Genomic DNA, 6,488 nt, shown 5'->3' with positions numbered 1-6,488 from the left:
ATAATTTAAAGATCAGGAAAAATAAGCCCACATTCTCACACACAGAGGTAGTTAATGCACTTAGATATTTGCATTTTAACACTTCTGGCTATACCCCACCACAACCCATTCTGAATCTACGTGTCAATTACTAATTTTTAACTTTTTGCACCTCACTGTTTTTCTTCATCCTTTCCTGCCTAACCCAGACAGCACATACAACTTTTGTCTATGGACCAGTGCACAAGGGGGCCTGTGCCTCTCCTGAGCTTCAACGGCAACCTGATTCTGGCTTAGAGAAATGTATTCCAATTAAATAGAAGCTTTTTTCTGAGCAATATTTAGAACCTGCCAGAAGGTTTAAGCTTGTGCAAGCCCAGTTAAGATAAAGTATGATCCCTGATGATCAGGCAAAATATGAAGCTGAATATTTCTTTGGTACTTCTAGCTGAACATAAAAGGCTTCAAGTGACTGGAGGAGATGGTATTGTTAGATGTGGTGAATGAGAGCTCTCTAGAATTTTTCTTATCAATTTATCTTTAAACAATCCCTTCTTTCTTGTTTCAGTATGAAGTGTCAACTCATATTTATATATATATTTTTACCTTAGATGGTTACCCCAACAGGCGCTTTGGAAAAAAATAGAAATACATTTAAAAGTTTTATATAATTATAACCTTAGGTCCACTAGCACTGAGAGAAGCTTTATAGTTAGAATACCTTGCTGTTTGTGCAGAAATGCCCTGTGGTTCACTGCTTGTCTGATACTTCAATTATTTGTCTGTAATCACATACTAGAGCAGACTGATTTCCTAAATAGTCAAATTACAGCCCTACCTGCAAGCACCAGTAAGCAGGTTTTTATCATTTTAAATGATATAGAATTTGGTGTAATATACTTGTTCTCATGTAGAGGTATAGATTCATGCATTTTTTAGAATCATGTTATAAAACTCAATAATAGGGTTACATTTTTAGACATACTTACAGATTTTTTTCTTGCAGAGTGTGTTCTTTTCATGGACATATAAAGGGAAAGGAATATTAAAGGAAATTCATCAAAGTAAACACTTATTTCATTCTCATAATGTAAGAGCCCCTTGTATATTTACTTTTATGTTTGTGATTTATAAAAGATGTATGATTATAGAATCTTTAGGAATATATAAAATGTAAAAAATATAGCATATTAGAAAATTAGTAGAAGCAGACCTTCTTCAATGTTGTTACTATTTTAGAACCTTCAGGAACACATATTTAATGTTGCTCTTATTGAAAAACAGTGTATTATATAATACCAGTGTCTGAATATTCCTCCACACAACCTATTACTGACAAGCAAATATTTTAGGTAGTCATTAGATAGTTTTATAAATGTGTCCCTGTTTAGTTGTTTGTTATTTCCCTCCACACAGAACTATGTTTTGCTCGTACCTGTTGTAAATGTTGAAGCACAGAAATGATGTTCTTAATACAGAAGGGACATCTTCAAGCTGTCATTGATGTAATGGGCCCGATTTGACAAGCAGTGGAATGGACCTGAGATATGCCAGTTAAGTTTCAGCTCATACGACCCTGCTGTTATGTCCTTTCTACTTAGTTCCACTCCTGGTGACCATGAGTAACAAAGAATGAAGCACTGCCCCATTCTGCGCCATCCTCACAACGTGTTCAAGGTAGCACCCACTGCTGCCACGGGGGTGTCAATTCATCTTGTGGAAAATCTTTATAGGTAACATTCTTCTTTTTGAAGTACCTTTTTAAAATGGTCTCATCTGGGAATTATTTCTGCTAAATCATTGGAGCATTTAGATAATTGTCCAGACATGAGGTTCCACATGTTTTTGGATAACAGTTAGTATCTACTTATCACATTTAAAAAGGGGGAAAGTTACTAGAATGAAATCTGAAAACCTGGAACTGCCTGTCTTTTCTGGATATGGAAAGATACTTGCCCTTGGCAAGGTGCAGTCTTATCCCTTTTCTATTCTCATTTTAATTTTTTTAAACGAAAAAGGTTTTTATTGTAATTTGAAGGAAAGATTGCATAGTACATTGGATTTCCATCCAACAATCCATATGGACTTTGCTTCCTGGTATTGCGATCAGTACCCACTCTTCCCAAATCCTTCCTGGGCTCCAGTTTTCATTCCTCCTTATCTTTACCCATTCCTTCCTCCTGATGTTTATCCCAGGGCAAACTGTGCCCTTTCAAGTCCTGTGGCATTCTAAAGAGGACACACCTTCCCGGTACTGTTCCAGGTGCCCTGATGACACGGTGGGTTATAAGTGGGGCTGCTAACCCCAAAGTCAGCTGCTGGAACTCACCAGCAGCCCTGCAGGAGAAAGTTGAGGCTTTCTCCTCGTGTGAAGATATACAGCCTCCAAAACGCACAGGGACCTTCCTACCTTGTTCGATAGAGTACTCTGAGTTGATATTGGCTAGATGGTTTGGTTTGAATGACCTCATAGTGTTTCCCAGACTAAGCTCTTACAGGAGCACATTGCCAAATCCATTTGCTTTTGCCCCACAGAGCTGCTCATGAGTCCGAACAGCTGGCTTTCAGTTCACAACCATGTTCTTCACCATTGCAAATATGCCTGGTGGGGTTCCTAAAGAGAAGGCGGTAAGAAACTGCACACGTGGAGAAAGTATACCAGGAACGTGTAATTCACAGCTTCTATCTAGATATTCAGTAGCTCTGGTGGCATAATGGTTGAGCATTGGCCTGTGATCCGAAAGGTCAGCAGTTCCAAAACAGCAGCTGCTGTGTCCAAAAGCAAGCCTGGCCTTCCCAAGCCTGGAAAGAGGTGCACTAGCAGAAACCCACAGGGGTAGCTCTACCCTGTCCTATACAGTCATCAGTAGTCATAGTAGATCTTAATAACAGCATTGAAGTCTAAGTCTAACCACAACGTTGGTGCATCAAATCCACCATTCACTTCACTGGAGAAATATGAGGCTGTCTGTCTTCATAAAGATTTATAAGGTCTTTGACATCCTATCTAGAGTTGCTGTGAGGTGAAATCAGCTTGCTAGTGGTACGCTTGTGAGGAGAACCCATAGATGGTGCAACTATTTACCACACTTGACTGCTATCACAATGCTTAGAAATGTGAATCATCTCAGAAGAAAGGTCTGGTGATTTACTTCCAAAATACCACCCACTGCAAACCCTATGAAATACAAGTCTATTCTGCACACACAGCATCACCACTGGTATGGGAGGAGTCTATAGCCATGGCAGTGGGAATAGGGGTTATGGTTTTATGGAACTGGATAGGATGGAAAAAATTTTGCAATATTGAAACTAATATCTCTCTTACTCTCTCTTTATATATATAGTACATGTACTATATATCACATACATATATTAATTTTCACCTTACTGAATTTTTTTACATCTTTCCAGTTTGTGTATAAAAACCCAAACAAAGCATCTATTTGACAGACCTGGAGCAGTTACTGTCTGCTCTTCAGGTTTCCTACAGATGCAAGAGAAAATGTCCTCGCGCTTTCTGCCTGCCTGCCTGTGGCAGCCATGATTGAATAGGGGAGTACAGTAAAAAACACACAAAATAAACAAACAAACAAACAAACAAACTCACTCTCATCTAGTCAGTTTTGATTCAAGGTGACCCTATAGGACACAGTCCAACTGCCCCTGTGGGTTTCTGAGATTGCAACTCTTATGAGAGTAGGAAGTCTCAGCTGGTAGTTTTGAACTGTTGACCTCGTGGTAGTCAATTTTGTAGGTAAGTAAGAAGAGGTGCTTTGGTTTTTATTTAGCCTTATTTGAGTGCAAGATAAGGCTTGAAGTCTCTTCAGAGTTTTAAAAGCTGCATGTGTAACAAGTGAACGTAATTAGAATAAAGTATTTGTTTCCAGTAAGAGTTGGTTCAATTTTTTCAAATGAGGAAAATTTTACATAACCTAAAGCAAGTCTGAGTTGTCTGTAAATACAGTGTTGATAGGAATCTACTGTACTTGATTTGTTAAAACATGAATTTCGCATGGCATATTCCCACAGCCACTTGCTCCTATTTTGTTAGGAATCAGTACTGGTGTTTTTCTCTTTTGAGTTTCACTCAGAAATGCCACGAGGGAGGACCATTGAAGAGAGAAGTACCCAAATGTCTCATCTGAGATACACGAGATTTGTGGAGAAATATTTCCTTGCTGACACTTAAACAACTTTTTTTCATTTAAATTATGATTTTTTTGAGAATGTTATGGCATTAAACTTAATTATAGCATTAGCTATTGGATGCTTATTTCACTGCCGCTAACACTAATAAAATAGAGTATATGTCTTTCCAGATTCCTAAATTTAAAAGAAAAACTGAAATGTTAGCTTTATTATAAAATCAGAATTACTTCAATAGTACTGAAGGGATTAATATGTGTAGTACATAAGGCAGTATAAGATTGATCAGATGGCAAAGACAAACATTAGTCTTGGCAGTTAATCAAATTTACATGATGTTTATTGTAAATACTCCACAAGATACTCAAGATCATTGCTGCAGTCAAACCCACTAACACAATATGTGGAAGTAAAAGTTAGTAGAATGTAGCCAGATGGATGTAAACAGGAAACTGCCTTAATTGATGCATTAGAATGGTCGCTTAACTGGTCATATGCTACATTATGAGACAATGAAAGTACCAAATCAGTTACATGAAAGATATACAAATTCTTAAAATTTACTTGTGCTGTTTGTTTTATTTTTTTTACTAGAATTAGGTAAGTTGTAACTTGTTTTTAAATTAACTCTTAGTAATATAATAATAACTGTGAGTTTTAAAATAAGCATAAACTTGTTGTTTGGATTTGGCATTTAAAATTTCTTTAAATTAAAAAAATTCCATTATGCCTCCGACACAATTTTAATCCATATACTCTCATGTGTGAGCCGAGCTTTTCAGCACATTTTTAATGCAGTTTTTGTGGTAAAATTAGCTGCCTCGGCTGATATTCAGGTAGCTTATACTCGAGTATATACCGTATATTAGAATGAAAGAAACATTTGGTATTTATCACAGATTTACGAACCTTGGCCAAAAGATGAGACACTGTGTTGTTATTGAGTATTCTCCAGTTAGCTCTGGCTCGGAGTGACCCTGCCTAGGGCAGGCTGACAAGTGTCTCGTCCCGGGTTAATCTCACAGTTGTTATGTTTGGGCCAGTGTTGCCGCCACTGCGTCAGTCTCGCGCCTCTTTTCACTGCCCCTCTGCTTTCCCACACCTGATATCCTTCTCCAGATCCTAGTCTCTCCGCATACTATGTCCAAAGGAAATAAGATACGGTCTTGCCATCATTGTTTCTAAGGATAGTCTGTTTGCCCTACCTATGGCACCAATATCTTTGATCTAGGGACCTATGGTATTTCAGCAGTCTTCACCAACATCCCAATTAAATTCTTTTGCATTCTTCCTTATTCATTCTTTAGCTTTCACATGCTCATGAGGCAAATGAAAATACTACGGATACTACTGCCTCTTAATTCTCAAAGTGCCATCTGTGTCCTTCAACATTTTAAAGAGGTCTGTGCAACAGATTTAAAGGAGTCTTGTGCAAAATGTTTGGAAAAGGATGATGAAAACATATGTACAGATGTGATTGACACAATGGATGTATATATGTATTGTGATAAGAGCTGTAAGAGCCCCCAATAAAGTGATTTACATAAACAAATAAATAGCTATAAAGAGGTCTTGTGCAATTAATCATTTGATTTCCTTCTTGCTGCTTCCATGGGTATTGACTGTGGATCCCAGAAAAACTGTATTTTACAATTTTTCAAGGTCATGAAGTCCTCACGATGTATTTCCTGAGTTTCCAAAACATTTCATGAGATTGGATATGTGAAATTGTAAATTTGTCTAATGGGCAGAAATATGGTAAGAAATGAGCACAGGTGAGGTAAATAGAGGGTATTTATAATAAAAATTTTAGAAAGATTGAAGATTGTGAGAGGTGTTGCTAATGACTTGTCTTCCAGATTGTAAAAGACTTAAAACCTTAAGAATCAACTAAATATTTTGTTTAATAAAAAATAATTTAACTTGGGAATATCCCATTATGTTTACAGATGATTAATATTTAATGTTTACATAGGAATGTAGAGAAAGTCAGCCCCAAAGCCCATCTTTAGAAAATTGAACATCCCATCACAGAAGGGTCACAAGGAAGGAATAAGTCAACCAGCGTGCTGTATAGCACAGTGAAACACACAGCATTGCTCTAGTTCTTTAATGCATCCTCCCACCCCGCCCCACCTCCCGCACTATCATGACACAGTTCTACCTTACCGATCCCGCTAGACCAGAGCATGTACATTGATACAGATAAGAGCTCTTGGCACAGAGAATCCAGGACAGATGAAACCCTCAGGAACAGTCATGGGAATAGTGATACCATGAGTGTAGCTGGGGAGATAGGGGTGGGAGAAAGGGGAGCTAATCTCGCAATAATCAAAGTATAACTGCCCTGCCCGCCCCTT

The 6,488-nt window shown here is 37.8% G+C and overlaps 1 non-coding gene across 1 annotated transcript; it reads left to right on the top strand.

Annotated features, from left to right (window-relative positions):
• The first annotated feature begins 3,415 nt into the window (after nucleotides 1-3,415).
• On the top strand, nucleotides 3,416-3,546 carry LOC115871090. The gene has a single exon (XR_004047077.1). It is a non-coding gene; the product is annotated as a small nucleolar RNA SNORA31 (small nucleolar RNA).
• Nucleotides 3,547-6,488: the final 2,942 nt, after the last annotated feature.

The sequence above is a fragment of the Echinops telfairi genome, unplaced genomic scaffold, assembly GCF_000313985.2.
Source record: "Echinops telfairi isolate 266 unplaced genomic scaffold, ASM31398v2 ScPeMD7_3533;HRSCAF=4204_0, whole genome shotgun sequence".
In the NCBI taxonomy this organism is placed as follows: Eukaryota; Metazoa; Chordata; class Mammalia; order Afrosoricida; family Tenrecidae; genus Echinops; species Echinops telfairi.
The sequence above is the reverse complement of the archived record's forward strand: the minus strand, read 5'-3'. Positions and strand labels throughout refer to the sequence as shown.